The sequence below is a fragment of the Anabrus simplex genome, chromosome X, assembly GCF_040414725.1.
Source record: "Anabrus simplex isolate iqAnaSimp1 chromosome X, ASM4041472v1, whole genome shotgun sequence".
Taxonomy (NCBI): domain Eukaryota; kingdom Metazoa; phylum Arthropoda; class Insecta; order Orthoptera; family Tettigoniidae; genus Anabrus; species Anabrus simplex.
The window spans coordinates 161,864,552-161,882,330 of NC_090279.1; the positions used below are offsets into that span (position 1 = coordinate 161,864,552).

The 17,779-nt window shown below is 42.7% G+C and overlaps 1 protein-coding gene and 1 non-coding gene across 2 annotated transcripts in view; one reads left to right on the top strand and one right to left on the bottom strand.

Moving 5' to 3' along the window:
* Positions 1-17,779, top strand: part of LOC136886418 (bicaudal D-related protein homolog) — a 396,778-nt gene that overhangs the window by 129,900 nt on the left and 249,099 nt on the right. The gene's annotated exons all lie outside the window — the stretch shown is intronic.
* On the bottom strand, positions 5,624-5,696 carry TRNAR-UCG (transfer RNA arginine (anticodon UCG)). Its single transcript has one exon. It is a non-coding gene; the product is annotated as a tRNA-Arg (tRNA).

Sequence of the window (17,779 nt, forward strand, 5' to 3'; positions counted from 1 at the left end):
ATACCAACCTTCTTTATTGAGAAAAATAATACTGGTTTTTGCATCATCATCATCATCATCATCATCACCACCACCATCATACACTTGTCGCTGCAACCGTTCTCATCTCAATCCTGCTCTTCTTTTCACTTCCTTGTAGTCTTTACATTCCATCAAATTTCTCACAACCTCGATGTATGTCTTCCTTGGTCTTCCTCTTCCTTTCTTTCCTAGTATTTTTCCTTCAAAGACGATTGCTAGCAAGTCATTATGTCTCAGGATATGACCCACAAGTTTTATCTTCCATTTTTCCATATCCTTTATCAGTCTCCGTTGTTCATCGATTTCCTTTAGAACATCTCGATTCGTCTTTTTTTTTTAGTCCAGCATGTCATTTTCCTCCAAATCCACATGAATCACGTTCCTTTTTTTTTCTCCAATAGTCCAGCTCTATATCTAATATTTTCGGTCCCTTCCTCTAAACAGAGGCACAGAAGTGTGCCATTTGCTCTTGATATAGGATACAAAGAACTTGTTACCTTTTTTAGAGATTACACTCCTGGAAGATTATGAAATCTTGTGCTTGTGCAAGGTGAACAATAAGTAAGTTAAATTACACCGCATATTTCTAACAATGAAGTGTTTGGCATGAACTGTAGCAACATGCAATCCTTGTATGAAAAGGAAATCTCAAGTGTAATAGTCATAAAGGCGTGTGGCGTACCTTTCAACTTTCACTACATAGCACTTTTGTTAAATTTATCCGTTGACCACACGGCTACCTTGGCCTGCATGTTGTCATATTGTTAACTTACTCTTCCCGGATGTTCCTAGCGGAAAGACGAGAGACTTTCCATTTTCACCCAACTATGTATTAACCAAAGTAAATGACAAAAGAGCTGTCTTTTTGTAGGCTACCGCCTGCATCCTGCCCTACATATTCTGCCATGTTCCCTCTTAGCACGAGCCGAATTGAGCAAGGCCACCTTCGCCTCTCTCAATTGCCGCTCACGCTATTCGATCGCAAGGCCTTCTCAGAGGCCGTGAAATAACAATTATTGGCACAGATACACAATACGACGGATGTATCGGGTAATGTTACATCCGCGAAGCATGGATTTTCAACAATGATAAGGGTTGAATCTGATGTCTTAGGTTACCACGTGTTCTATTAACATGGGTATGTTTTTGGACTGGGGGTCTATCTGGAATGGAAGATCTCCCCGGAATAAAGAAGTAACCAACACATTATTTAAAAGTGAGATTATAAATGGAAATAGTGTGTATCATCACCCCTCTATGTTGTGGTGTCATCCTATGTCTTACATTTGAACTTCAAGCTCGTTTACAGCCAGCCAAGACCATCTACAATAGTAAAAAAAAATGAAATGGCGTATGGCTTTTAGTGGCGGGAGTGTCCGAGGACAAGTTCGGCTCGCCAGATGCAGGACTTTTGATTTGACTCCCATAGGCGACCTGCGCGTCGTGATGAGGATAAAATGATGATGTGACTGACTGTTATCGAGGGCATCTGGCCATCAATACGCAGTATTATGTATTATAATGTGTTATGTAAGTGTCGCAAGTGTAATAAATGTTGTTATTTAATCAAGTGAATGATTTACGTTCAAAACAACAGGATTTCTTTGCTGTTATATAAAATGTAAGAAATACTCCATACTTGCACATTACTTTATGGACAAGAAACGATGATATACCATTTTTTCAATTGCATCACTTCAAATTCATGTGTAATTTTGAAACCTTAAGTTATAACACTAAAATATTACTTTTTAGATGAACTCATTTATACACTTGCATATTCAATTGGTTCAAGTAGTGCATATCATGAAATAAGCCCCCAAAATAATTTTTCTCTCTCCTGAAAAGTTACTGATTTGTTAGTTACATCCTTATTCCGGGGAGGTATTCAATTAGCGTGATCAATTTCCAGACACTATCGTAACCATGGCAACTAGTGCTCGTCTATGTACACCAGTAGTGCCATCTTCTCACTGTGCGCTTTCTTCCTGTAACTAACAGCTTAAGAAAGTATCGTATTAAGTCCAGAATTACAATCCTTGAACTGGCCGGAAAATGAACCCAGGGCCTTGTAATAAGAGGCCGGTGCCCTATCTCTACGCAGGGCTGTATAATAATAATAACAATAATAATAATAATAATAATGATGATGATGATAACAATAAATAAATAATATATATAAAGCAAGCATGAAATACCAAGTAAAGATTGATTATTATTATTATTATTCAAGATTCATTATTATTATTATTATTATTATTATTATTATTATTATTATTATTATTATTATTATTATTATTATTATTAGCCTTTGCTGGCGAGATGTAGTGTTTACAGTCCACTATGTCTTTTGGTATGGGCTAGAATAAATTAGTTACTTTCATTGACCTGTCTCAATCTCATCCTTGGCTTTGACAATATGAAAGTGACTGAGGTATTCGTATGAGCGATGCTAGTAACACCATTCCTTATGCAGCCAGTCCCTGTTATGAATGGTGTGAAAATATCGCTCATAGTGTCAGTTGGTGCATGCATTTCAGTAGGCTTGACAGACTGATATGTAATAGCAAGTTCTGGCTCGGTGAGGAAAGCAACGGGAAACTACATCACTCCTCATTTCCCTAGTATGCCTCTTCCGTGACGCCTAGGCTGTTTATGACAGCTGTTGGCGGAGCTGTGGAGGATCAAACCAGCCTTCGGGCTGAATACCCAACATACACATACTACAATAATAATAATAATAATAATAATAATAATAATAATAATAATAATAATAATCTTTTTATTCTTTTTCTACCGCTTTTTCCCACACCTGTGGGGTCGCGGGTGCGAACTGCGTCGCACATGTGGATTTGGCCCTGTTTTATGACCGGATGCCCTTCCTAACGCCAACCCTGTATGGAGGGATGTAATCACTATTGCGTGTTTCTGTGGTGGTTGGTAGTGTAGTATGTTGTCTGAATATGATGAGAAGAGTGTTGGGACGGACACATACACCCAGTCCCCGAGGCAGAAGAATCAATCACAAGCGATTAAAATCCCCGACCCGGCCGGGAATCGAACCCGGGACCCTCAGAACCGAAGGCCAGTACGCTGACCATTCAGCCAACGAGTCGGACAATAATAATAATAATAATAATAATAATAATAATAATAATAATAATAATAATAATCTTCTTTTTCCACCGCTTTTCCCACATATGTGGGGTCGCGGGTGTGAACTGTGTTGCACATGTGGATTTGGCCGGATGCCCTTCCTGTCACCAACCCTATATATGGAGATATGTAATTACCATTACGTGATTTTGTGGTGGTTGGTAGTGTGTATGAATATGAAGAGGAAAATGTTGGGACAAAAACACCCAGTCCCCGGGCCAGAAGAACTAATCAAACACGATTAAAATCCCCAACCCGGCCGGGAATCGAACCCGGGACCCTCTAAACCGAAGGCCTTAATGCTGACCATTCAGCCAATGAATCAGACTATAATAATAATAATAATAATAATAATAATAATAATAATAATAATAATAATAATAATAATAATAATAATAATAATAATAATAATTCGTCGCCATATGACCTATCTGTGTCGGTGCGACGTAAAACCCATAGCAAAAAAAAAAAAAAAATAATAATAATAATAATAATAATAATAATAATAATAATAATAAATGGCCGCATCTGTGATGTAGTGGTTAGTCTGATTAGCTGCCACCCCCTTCCCTGGAGGCCCGCGTTCGATTCCCGCCTCAGCCATCCTCGAAGTCCGTGGTTTCCCCACTTCTCCAGGCAAATGCTGGGATAGTACCTAACCTAAGGCCACGACTGCTTCCTTTCCTCTTCCTTGTCTATCCCCTCCAATCTCCCCTTCCCCCTACAAGGCCCCTGTTCAGCACAGCAGGTGAGGCCGCCTAGGCGAGGTACTGGTCTTCCTTCCCATTTGTGTCTTCCGACCCAAAATCTGACGCTCCAGGACACTGTCCTTGAAGTGGATGGGGTGGGATCCCTCGCTGAGTTCGCGGAAAGAACCAAACCTGGACGGTAAATAAAGAAATACGTTATTATTATTATTATTATTATTATTATTATTATTATTATTATTATTATTATTATTATTATTATTATTATTATTATTATAGTTGGCAATCGTGTCTAATGAAGCATGTATTCCCATTTCTCTTTGAGTTGGTGATGGATGTAAATATAATAGTAGGCCTTATATTTGTAGCTATGGACTAAGCGCTCCTAATTTGGAGAGAAAAGTGAAACTGTTTCTTGTATCACTCTTCCCTGGAAAGAATACTCAGATGGAAAATACCATCGTGAGCAGGATGTACACAAGCAAGTAGCCATGTACTAGAGAGGCCGACAGCCTCTCAACTCACCAGATGTATCGTGGCTGGACATCATCTCCTCCTTGCTCAGCAAATAATTGTCGGTTCGTGTGTACTGTAAAGCTATGTCACGCGTGTCTGATAACTTACAGTTAGACGTCATCTGCCATGCAGTTCAACTTGAACAACAGTTAGATGCATTTTAGACTAACTGACCAACGCCGCAGTGAAAGGGAACAGGATAAGTTTTAAAACGTATTACAACAGCTTGCTCAGCATTTCACTTGTGAGAAAGTCTCAGAAAAAAACTCTGGTCACGGCCATACAAATTACTGTCTGTTTAAATCGATCACTATCTTCGAACGACAGGAATTCCAACGCAACCCTGTGTATTCGGAACACAGAATTCTCGAGTTGTTCCCTGTAAATTTAGGACGTTGAATTACGGTTATAGTCCGCCTCTGTGGTGTAGTGGTTAGTGTGATTAGCTGTCAACGCGGAGGCCCGAGTTCGATTCCCAGCTCTGGCACGAAATTTGAAAAGTGGTACCAGGGCTGGAACGGGGTCTACTCATCCTCGGCAGGTCAACTGAATAGAGGGAGTTCTATTCCAACCTCAATCATCCTTGAAGTGGTTTTCCGTGGTTCCCCACTTCGCCGGAATGGTACCTAACTTAAGGCCACAGCCGTTTCCTTCCCTCTTCCTTGTCTATCCCTTCCAGTATTCCCATCCCCCACAAGGCCCCTGTTCAACATAGCAGGTGAAGCCGCCTGGGCGAGGTACCGATCCTCCTCCACAGTTGTATCCCCCGGTAGAGGTGGGATTCCTCGCTCACTTTTTTTAACAAGTTGCTTTACGTCGCGCTGACACAGATAGGTCTTATGGCGACGATGGGATAGGAAAAGGCTGGAAGTTGGAAAGAAGCGGCTATGGCCTTAATTAAGCCACAGCCCCAGCATTTGCCTGGTGTGAAAATGGGAAACTATCTTTAGGGCTGCCGACAGTGGGGTTCGAACGCACTATCTCCCGAATACTGGATACTGGTCACACTTAAGCGACTGCAGCGATCGAGCGCGGTGGCTCCCTAGATACTCTAAGTCCGAGGAAAAACCAACGGATTAAGAAACAAAAAGGAAGAACATCAACTTTGGAACTGAAAATATTAACTTTTCACACCAAGAGCAGAGAAATGTACGTTTGTGATCTTCGTTATCACAATAATTTAACAGTATATTCACAGTTATATTCGACAAAAAAGTAGATGCCGACCGTGACAGGACTCGAACCTGCAATCTTCGGATCCGAAGTCCGACGCCTTATCCATTAGGCCACACGGTCTACGGTATTTACCTGTGGTCGTAAGCCATTTCTCCATTACTGTATACTCGCATCTGGTCCATTTGAGGAGAAGGCGCTGAACAAATGAGGGCGTATTTCCACGCTGACATCAGCATGGGACAAAACAAAACAGGAACAATGAGGAGCAAGGAGAACCGATCGTATTGCGTGACAAGGTCGGAGAGCAGTACCAGTCGAGTCCCAGAACACTAGAATCGATAATATACAAGCAGCTAACGGAGCCTAACACGGAGTGTCTCTGGAGCCTAGATGGCTACGTCACGATGGGCCACACTTGAGATGTGTTTACGATGGAGCTGCAATGGAAAAATGTCTCCGAAATATAATCTAACCTGAATGTAAAAACTACGTGACCTGTCAAACTCAAATTTGGCAACCTTATAACTGATACCTTACGTTAACATAATATTATGGGTTACTTACCATCACGTTGTTTCTTCATGGAGCTATGCAGCTAAAGACAGTCGGAGGAAAATGTTCACCCTGGGGGACTTGGAAGTGAATACACCACCTAAACGGTTAGTCCTATTAAAGGATGGAGACGACCAAGTGTGCTTCAATTCGGTTCCCTAAAAAAAAATTATATACACCTTCTTACTAACTCTTAGCCCACCTGGTGCTGGCCATGAAAGTTAAAGGTGTCAAGTCCGTATGGTCTGACACTACTTGCCAGTTCTAAGGTTGGCCGGCAGGGTAGGACAGATGGTGGTACACAATTTCTAATCACAAGATCGCGTGCCAAAAGCCTGGATTCGATTCCAAACTGCCCCGTACTGTTCATATGGAGTGAGGGCTATGATACATGCATCCCCCTGTGGGTGAAGGCTGTAGAATAACACCCATGGTATCCCCTAAAATAGGCCACAGGGGCCCTGATATGCGAGCGTGGGTTGGTGACCACGGGGCCCTCAGCTGAGTCCTGGCATTGCTTCCACTTACTTGTGCGCGGCTCCTCACTTCCATCTATCCTATCCGACCTCTCTTGGTCAACTCCTGTTCGTTTCCAACCCCGAAAGTATTAGAGCATTCGAGGTCTAGGGAGTCTTTCATTTTCACGCTCTTCACGCTTGTCCTTGCCTTTCTCTGGCCGATACCTTCATTTTTAGAAGTAACGGGTCACTTTGATTAATGTTAATAGAGGATGGTTGCTCATTAACTATTTGCTATACATCGCACCGACACAGATAGGTGATGGGATAGGCGACGATGTGATAGAAAAAGGCCAGGAGCGGGAAGGAAGGTACAGCCCCAGCATTTGCCTGGTGTGAAAATGGGAAACAACGGAAAGCCATCTTCAGGGCTGCCGACAGTGGGATTCGAGCCCACTATCTCCCGCATGCAAGCTCACGGCTGCGCGCTCCTAACCACACGGCCGACTTGCCCGGTCATAGCCATTTCAAGCACAATATTTTTTTTCAAGCTTGTTGTAACTAAATATGACGTATCCGGACGAAGAACGAGTATTATAGCTAAATTGTTTATAAATAACATTGTTTTACTATCAATACAGAGCTCTTTGTTTATATTATCTTTCTCTCTCAAATTATACCGTTCGATATTAATAGAATGTCTACACAATTATGGGATTCTCTAAGACTGGTATAATCGCAGTGGAGCCATGCAACGTTCATAAATACGCTTCTTCGCAATCCTCTTCCTTGAAATAAAGCGATGGTATCCGCTGTATTGTTTGACCACTGTACAAGATGGTCAGTAACAATGTGAAGCGGTTATATGAGCTTTAGAGGGTTGGTCATACGGATAAATAATTTGAAAAAAAAAAAGATATTTCGCGCAGTTGTCATTTTATCAGCTGCTGAAGTTAGACAATCAGATCGCTTCGTGGGCAAATTGAGACGCTTTGCTTCTCTGTCTGTATTTATCTTCCATTTCACATATTATGTTTAATTAATGTTACGAAATCTTTTACTTTCTTTCTGTACTAGCAATTTTACACTTAATAGTTTATCGTAGTATCACGAGATGGCAATAGCGTCCCTTCTACCGGGCGAGTTGGCCGTGCGCGTAGAGGCGCGCGGCTGTGAGCTTGCATCCGGGAGATAGTAGGTTCGAATCCCACTATAGGCAGCCCTGAAGATGGTTTTCCGTGGTTTCCCATTTTCACACCAGGCAAATGCTGGGGCTGTACCTTAATTAAGGCCACGGCCGCTTCCTTCCAACTCCTAGACCTTTCCTATCCCATCGTCGCCATAAGACCTATCTGTGTCAGTGCGACGTAAAGCCCCTAGCAAAAAAAAAAGTCCCTTCTCATACCTTTGGCTTTTCTACCTCCTTGATTTTAAGTATCTTAATGATATTTTTTTCTTTGATAATCCACAACATGGCTTGGGGCTGGGTCCTCAACGTAGTCCCCAATTTGTCCGTATTTCTCATGTACTCAACTGGCTTATCTATTCATTTTATATCTCGTACCTTTGCCTGCCGTTTTCGCACGGAGGAAGACTTTCGCTTTGAAATGCCCTCTGGAAACAAATTAATCTATTCTGTGTCTAATAATGATTTGCCATCACCCTTATGTGACATCTCCTCCGAGGGGCAACTTTCCATTCTGAACAGTCTTCTAGAGAACTTTCCTCATGTACTGATTCCCGACTCTTGTTGTGCTAAGAACTTCACATATCGGATTGAGCTTAAGGATGATCCTCCTGTTAGGTCACACCCTTTCCCCTGTTCACCTCCAAAACTGGCTGCAATGAGAAAATTGGTCAACGATCTCCTGGCCAAAGCAGTGATCAGCCCATCAAAGTGTTTTTCAGTTGTCCAACTTTCTGGTTCCTAAAAAGGACGTTTAATACAGATTAATCATTGACAATAGGGCTTTTAATCTTAATGTGGTTTTTGACAGTTTTCCCTTGCCCACAATAGAGAGTACATTCCAACATTTCGGAGGGACAATTGTTTTAGCGTCTTCGACTTAAATTCAGGCTATTACCAAATTCCGTTAGACCCCCAGTGTCGTCATTACACCGCTTTCGCCACCCCCTCCCTCCACCTTTTGGTCTCTTCCAATTCAATAGGGAGCCCTTAGGAATATCGACTGGAGGGCAGGCATGTAGTCGCCTCCTCGACTCTGTGTTCGGAGATCTGAATTTCTCATGCGTTTTTAATATCTGGATGATTTGGTAATTTACTCATGTACTTCTGAAGATCACATGATTCATCTACAGGAACTTCTTGCTCCTATGAGGAAACATGTGTTCACCGTTAATCCTGACAAGATTTCTTTGTGTTCCCCGACGTAGAAATTTTTTAAGGCATGTCATGCCTGACCAAGGCATCTGTGTGAACCCCTACAGGGTAAAGTGCATCAAATAATTCTCTAGACACAAACATGTCCGTAGGATAAGGAGATTCCTTGGAAAGGTTGTTTTTTTACGCCAGATTCATACCAAATTTTTCCAACATTTCGGCCTCCTTGAATCTACTCCAAAGGAAAAAGGTCCGTTTCAAATTAAGTGATCCCCAATAAGAAGCCTTCACCAAATTCACGACAAACTAACACCCGTGGCGTATGTCAGTAAACTGCTCAAGTATTCAGTCTATGAGGAGTGTTTAGCAGTGGTTTCAGGTGTTGAGAAGTTACATTCCTACCTTGAACATCGTCATTTCTTCATACCAAAAATCATGCTTTGTCATGGATGAGCGCTAACGTTAGAAGTTAGGAAGGAGAACGTAGTGGCGGACTGCCTGTCCCGGATGTTTGATGGTATCGGACCGTCTGTCGTCAATTCGCCCGAAGACTCTTGTCTGTTCCAATCCATTAAGGTTCTCCAGCATTATCCGTGGAGCTTTACTGAACTTGTTGAATTTCAGAATAGGGATCAAGAATGCTACGAACTGATAAAAAATGTAAATGATGGAACACTCCAAGATAAGTCTTTCCAAATCAAAAAGGGTCTACTGGTTTGCCAAAACCCCAGCTACAAGACCACCAGGATATTTATTCCACGTGATTTGAGGCCTATGATTCAGAATTACTTTCATGACTCCTTTTGGGTGGTCATCTGGGTCAATTCAAAACCTTGCATAAGATTTCCCATAATTATTTTTGACCTAACATGAAAAAGGACGATTTTGAATATGTTAGAAGTTGTGATGTCTGTGAGAAAAGTAAACCAGGTATAAAAAGCCAGATTGGTTTTCATTCCGCCTATGTCGCTACGTATCCTGGAGAGAAGCTGTTCGTCGAAATTGTTCGTTGGTAAGGTCTAAACCTGGTCAAATCGCCATCTTGTCCGTTATCGATGCCTTCTCGAAATTTGTTTGGCTGTTCCCGGTTAAAAGTATTAATTCTAGCTTGGCCGTTGATCTGCTGTCCCGTCACGTCTTTCAAGTTTTCGGCATAATCCTGGGACATAAATCACGTCTTCCTATGGCCTTATCGCCCACAGTCCTCTCATGTCGAGAGGTTCCATCGTAATCTAAAGTCTTGTATAAGTGCTTCTCATTTTTCAGATCAGTGTAGTTGGGGTGTAAGTTATACCTGCCCTATTTTGAAGTAGCATTCAACAGTGCTGTCCACGAATCAAGTCGTCACTCACCGGGAGAATTGTTCCTAGGCAGACCTATCACCTAAAACCAAACCAAACCCCATGTCACTACAGCCCTTGAAGGGCCTTGGTCTACCAAGCGACCGCTACTCAGCCCGAAGGCCTGCAGATTACGAGGTGTTGTGTGGTCAGCACAACGAATCCTCTCGGCCGTTATTCTTGGCTTTCTAGACCGGGGCCGCTATCTCACCGTCAGATAGCTCCTCAGTTCTAATCACGTAGGCTGAGTGGACCTCGAACGAGCCCTCAGGTACAGGTAAAAATCCCTGACCTGGCCGGGAATCGAACCTGGGGACTCCGGGTAAGAGGCAGGCACGCTACCCCTACACCACGGGGCCGGCAGACTTATCACCTACCCGCTAGAACTCAACCGTTCAGTCATACGGACTAAAGGAGAAATGGAGAAGAACCACTGAAAATGTGAAAAAGGCCCGTAATCGTGTGGCGAGGAGGTATAATAAAGGCCGACATCCCGTTCAATTCCAGACAGGGGACATCTTTCTGGTGAGACAATTCCCTGATAACTCGGCAGTGAACCGGACTATTGCCAAACTGTGTCGCCGTTGGTCAGGGCCGAAAGAGATACTCGAACTTCTCGGGCCTGTTTCACACGTTTACGGGCCCTTTTCAGATTTTCAGTGGCTCTTCTCCATTTCTCCTTCACGTCCGTATGCATGGACGGCTGAGTTAGGTAGTCGATTTTCCACCCTAGGCCTTGCAATCCTAATACTGTCGGGGTCGGAAGAGAACAGACGTTGCCCAAAGGAGGTTGGAGAGGAATTAAGTCGCAGAAATGCCTGGATGAGCGGGGTTCCTTTGCTCGCCAAACCACGCCTCCAAGCTGAGAGCTCCAGGGAGCTAACCCTTTTAGTCTCCTCTCTCAGCGGGCAGGAGAACCATGGATGTATTCTACGCCCACACCCGCTGGGGAAACTTTGCTGATGTTCAAGACCCAGAGCTAGCTATTTCTCTTTGTAGAGTAATGCCAGATGTTAAATTGGCAAATGAGGTCGAGCTAGCCTGAAAATGAATTAATTGCCACATCATGGTTCCGCAAGTGAAACTGCCGTTTCCCTTTTGAACCAATATCCCTCAGCTTGTGGTGATGACAGAAGTGAATTTCTCTTGGAGAAATTAGACAAGCTAGTCAATTTGATAGGCGCCTGTCAATGAGGTGTCGTGACTCCGCCGTGAGTTAAATGAATTCATTGCCGCTATAGTAATGTTTAAAAAAACTGACACAACAGTCCCTACTGGCCTTGGCCTACCAAACGACCGCTGCTCAGCCCGAAGGCCTGCAGATTACGAGGTGCTGTGTGGTCAGCACAACGAATCCCCTCGGCCGTTATTCTTGGCTTTATAGACCGGGGCCGGTATCTCACCGTCAGATAGCTCCTCAATTGTAATCACGTAGGCTGAGTGGACCTCGATTCAGTCCTCAAATCTAGGTAAAAATACCTGACATGGCCGGGAATCTAACCCGGGGCTCCGGGTATGAGGCAGGCACGCTACCCACGGCCAGCGCTATGATAATGTAAGACCCGATTTGGATAATCTCCAGCTGCTGCTCCATCCCCTTTGGTAAGCTATAAAAATATCGTGCCCCTTGAACCAGCACACCAAATGCACTGGCCAAAAATCATCCTTCACTGCAGTTGTCCATGCAGTGGTACAATACCAAGTCATGCTGCTAGTGGTGATTATTGTTTTAAGAAAAGTACAACTAGACAACCATCCTCTATTAACACTAATCAGAGGAGGGACATGGTTCAACACTTCGAAAATATGAAGGTATCGTTCAAGGATCACGAAGGGCTTGTAATATAATATTCCGTAGGCCTCGCAAACCTAATACGTTCGGAGTCGGAAAAGAACAAGTTTTGTCCAGCGAAGGTCAGACGAGCCAAATGAAAGACAAATAAGCTTGTTAGTTTTATGTGATTCTTGATATTGCGGACATAATCATAGGACCTGCAGTTTTACATAGGATCCGAACCACAGGAATGTGTCATCATTCCAAAAATCGTGCGTGCAGTGGCTGGGATTGGCAAGAGGTCAGTGACAGTAAACACTAGGCTATCGCGGCCTCTAGAAAAGGAGGATCAATGCTGGACCTTAGATGGGGCTCCATACATGAAAATGTCGTTTCTACTCCGTGCCAGTTGAGCTATATCAAGTGGTCGTTTGTTTTCTACAGCATAAGGTTTTCTCTAAAGTACACAGAATGTATAGATCGTGCTCTCCTACATCCTGCTCTGTCACCCGCGAAAGTAGAATGACGAACGACGGGGGCTTTGAAATGGCTGACAGATTCAAAGACTCTACACATATACATCGGTATTTAACAGTGATCTCTATGGGGCACTGTGATCCCATCAACTCAGTAGTTAAAACTAGAAGGACTTTTCCTCTTGGTAAAACAACCTGACTTATCATCCCATTTACCTTCATATCATTGTCTGCTGTCCATCTCACAACATTGTCCTGGTCTTTTTGTACTCGTTCACTATCCTGTAGTCCGCCTCCGTAGCGTAACGGTTAGTGTTATTAGCTGCCGTCCTCGGAGGCCCGGGTTCGATTCCCGGTACTGCCAGAAATTTAAGAATGGCAGGAGGGCTGGTATGTGGTTCAAATGGTACACGCAGCTCACCTCCAATGGGGGTGTGCCTGAAAAGAGCTGCACCACCTCGGGATGAGGACACGAGTTTACTTACTTTACTATCCTGTAACTTATTTATTACTCTATACGGTATAACATTATCCACAAGGTGCCTTAACTGTGATTCCAGTTCTTTACTTACTTTTCATTTTCAAAATCTTCCTCCACTCGGAGGCTGCCAAAAACAAAGAATACACAAACAATGCCATTCAAAAATAAAAAAATAAGTAAATTATGTCTCAGTCTGGCGAATGTAAGTGGTGTTTGAGTATCAAAAGAGAACCCCTGAGCGCCTTCAGCCCATAGTCGATGAACTCCTTGGTACTGATGTTAAAGGTCTTCATCAGTTCTATCGTCTTCTTAGGGACCGATCATGAGACCCCTCACTTCTATGTCGTCCAGTTCGTATTTATTCTTATAATACGGCACAGTAGGCAGGTAGATAGACTTCTTTTCTCGGTCCACTTCGTCTGGTTGGTCGGAGTGTGTTTCAAATCTTATTGTGGGGTCTAATATATATCTCGTTTCTTCCTTTTAATTGCGATCATATCAATCCTTCTCGTGCTGCCATTTACTCCAATGCCATGGACTTCCTCATGGACTTGAAATAATAGTGCCTTGCGGAACCCTTCTTTTAATCATTACGTGATCAGATAATTCTTTACCTTCTCTAATGCTCTAAGTTATGTTCTCTAGAAATGTATCCACCCATTCATTCACATTTTTATCTAGTGCAAAAGCCCTCATTTTCGTCATAAGTTTCTCATTATATAGTCTATCAAATGCCTTGGATAGGCAAATTACGATACAGTTCATTTGACCTCCTGGATCTAAAGTATCTGCCAGATCTTGCTGGAACCCTACATGTTGATCCTCCTTTCATCCTTATCAAATCGGAAGTTCCCCTAAACAATTGGTCAGGATTTGATGTTAAGAATTTACTTGAACTTTGTGGAAACCACACAAAGTCTATAGGTCATCGGTTTGCACAAAGTTTCTCACTGGATGAAGGTACCTCCCAATTTCGAACCCCTTCCAGCACGTCTTTTTCGGTGAGTGGTGGGAATTTCTTTTTTTTCTTTTTTTCTTTTTTGCTAGTTGCTTTACGTCGCACCAACACAGATAGGTCTTATGACGATGGGACAGGGAAGGGCTAGGAGTGGGAATGAAGTGGCCGTGGCCTTAATTAAGGTGCAGCCCCAGCATTTGCCTGGTGTGAAAATGGGAAAAAACGGACAACCATTTTCAGGGCTGCCGACAGTGGGGTTCGAACCTACTATCTCCCGAATACTGGATACTGGAATTTCTGATTTTGTAGGAATCTTGAGGTGTGAGGTTCTCTATTACAAAGTGCCATGAAAGATCTCAGTAATTCACGTCTGTTTTCAATTTTACCTACCTTTAAGAATTATTACACTTCGAATTCCATTTATTAGCATATATCACTTACTTGATCATAATATGCTAATGATTCTTTCTTTCTTTTTTTCAGGTACGTATGCTGCTTGGTGAACGCTATTCGTTATTCTTTGGGTGCTTGTAAGTATATCACAAGTGTTCTTTAAAACTGATTTCGTAATATGTGGAGAAAACAGTTATATATTATCCCGTCTTTTCATAGACTGGATTTATTCTTAAGTTCGTGGAGTTTGTAAAATCTCACTGTGTTGTTGTTGCTGCTGCAATATTTGACAACCTATTTATTTTCAGCATGTTTCAAATACTTATATCTATGCCTATCTGTTATCTCTGTATAATAAGAATGTCTAGTTTTGAACTATAGTCTAGATAAAGACGAATCAAGAGAAAAGTCTTAGGTCCAATGAAAACAACAGAACGATGAAAATTAAGAAGTTATAAGGAAATATACCAGAACATAGAAAGTAGGCTATAGCAGAAATAATAAGAAAAAGGAGATTACTATTTTCTTGCACAAATGGCGTATGGCTTTTAGTGCCGGGAGTGTCCGAGGACAAGTTCGGCTCGCCAGGTGCAGGTCTTTGGGATTTGACTCCCGTAGGCGACCTGCGCGTCGTAATGAGGACGAAATGATGATTAAGACGACACATACACCCAGCCCCAGGGCCAGCGAAATTAACCAATTAAGGTTAAAATTCCCTACCCTGCCGGGAATTGAACCCGGGACCCCTGTGACCAAAGGCCAGCTTATCTATGGAGCCGGACCGCGCATATGTATAGAATGGATGATAACAGACTGACAAAGCAGATATTGAAGTATCATTGGGAGAAAAGTCAACAACGACCTGGATACAAGAGGCCAAGAAAAATGTAGAAATAAATAAGAGAAGAGGAATTTATAGAACGAGAGATTTTTAAGAATGGAAGGATTCCAAGGAAGAATGTCAAGGAAACCTGGTCCAAAGTGGTCTGAGGAAAGAAGAATAAAGCACAGTGCAATGATGAAGAAATACTAGAGATAACGGAAGAAGAAACAACAAGGAAGGATGAATTTTTACTCTCTGTGTGTGCATTATTAATTTTGTTTAGCCCACTGTCGGCAGCTCTGAATGGTTTCCCATGTTCACACCAGACAAATGCTGGGGGTGTAACTTAATCAAGGTCACAGTCGCGTGCTCCCCACTCCTAGCCCTTTCCTATCACGTCGTCGCCATAAGACCAGTGTCGGTTATCTTGTGGTCGTATTGCTCGAGTGAAGGAAGGCCTGGAACGAATTTCGAATAAATTTGAACGCCGTTTATCTGTGAAAATGGGAATTAAATGATCGTCGTGTCGAAACCTTATCAAAAAGGACCTGCATCTGTATCCTTACACACTTAGGCTGGTTTCATACCAAACACGTCCAGTCACGTCTAGTCCGTCAACAGGAAAATCCAACACGGAAATCTCCCTTTGTTTTTGGGCTACCACAGGTATATTTCATTCACACTGACCAAGTCTCAAGTCAAGTCAAGGTTAAACCAGTCCCGTCAAGTAGAAGGGGAACCAAACTGGGCTTGATTCTGATGCGTCCAGTCCAGTCCAGTCCAGTCCAGTCTCATTGTTTTAACAATACGAGTCACATTCTGATCAGTGTAGTTATTTAGCGTTTTTTCCTTCTTGCGTTTTGTGCACGAATCTGGAAAAGTGGATTTTCTTTTATGCAATTTTCTTAAATGTCTGTGCTTTGTAATTATGTTAATATCACTGTAATTATAGTATTTATGTTAAAATAATAGTATTGTAATTATTTTGTATGTAATAAATACTTATTTGCATTAAAGGTGGTATTTGTGTTAACTTACCTTAAAAATATTGCTAGTCGAAGCTCTGGTTGTATAGCCTTTCGGTAATTAGTGTTTTTCTTTCCACCTCCTTTCGAACCAGGTCATTAAGCTTCACAAACTTTCAAACCCCATTCGGGAAAAAAAAAAAATATAAAATTTGAACGGATCGTTCATCAAATCGGGAAACAAATGAGAGAAAGCACCATAGATATCCCTTCTGAAATTAATCGGATGAACCCACAATCGCGACCTTGCTTTTTTTTTTTTTTTTTTTTTTTTCGGCGAACTATCCGGCGCAAAACTATAAATGTAACTAGCTTAACTTCCATTTCCAAGTCAGAAGGAAAACTGAATTCTATCCACACCTTGTCCTTTCTTCTGGGGATGTGACTGGACTGGACGTGCTTGGTTTGAAACCACAGGACTTAACTAGACTGGCTTGGCCGTGACGGACCTAGACGTACCCAGACGTGACTGGATTGACTTGTAAAGACTTCCTTGGTGTGAAACCAGCCTTACTGTTGTGCATGCGTTAAAGCATCCAGACGAACCTTCGCGTGCTGAGTTTTGCCGGTGGTTTCTGAGTGAAGTGGAGTCAGGACTTTTGGATCCTCAGTTTTCATTTCTTCAGATAGGGTCATTTCCAGCATCTTCTGTGATGTTCAATCCCGTGTCAGTGCTATTGTAAATATTTTCTGGGCCAGTTCCATTCTGCCCAGCCGGTAGGCTATGTGCTGCGGGTCAGTATTTATCCTACAATATTATCACGTACCTGGTTTTCGCAGGCGCAACTACTATGCCTTTTAGTGGTCGTCAAAGTTTACGTTTTAAGAAAACAAGATGTGATGCCCTACAAACAGTGGCGGTTCGTGACATATTATTCTGGCAGGGCTGTCCCGCCATCACTTCCCCCTCCCCAATCGGTCCAGTTTTCACTGACCAGCACCACGATACTTTTAGATGATTAATAATAATAATAATAATAATAATAATAATAATAATAATAATAATAATAATAATAATGCCCTCCTCTGTGGTGTAGTGGTTAGTGTGATTAGCTGCCACCCCCGGAGGCCCGGGTTCGATTCCCGGCTCTGCCACGAAATTTTGAAAAGTGGTACGAGGGCTGGAACGGGGTCCACTCAGCCTCGGGAGGTCAACTGAGTAGAGGTGGGTTCGATTCCCACCTCAGCCATCCTGGAAGTGGTTTTCCGTGGTTTCCCACTTCTCCTCCAGGCAAATGCCGGGATGGTACCTAACTTAAGGCCACGGCCGCTTCCTTCCCTCTTCCTTGTCTATCCCTTCCAATCTTCCCATCCCCCACCAAGGCCCCTGTTCAGTATAGCAGGTGAGGCCGCCTGGGCGAAGTACTGATCATTCTCCCCAGTTGTATCCCCCGATCCGATGTCTGAAGCTCCAGGACACTGCCCTTGAGGCGGTAGAGGTGGGATCCCTCGCTAAGTCCGAGGGAAAAGCCAACCCTGGACAATAAACAGATTAAGAAAGAAAGAAATAATAATAATAATAATAATAATAATAATAATAATAATAATAATAATAATAATCAGATGATACTGGCTGAATAGA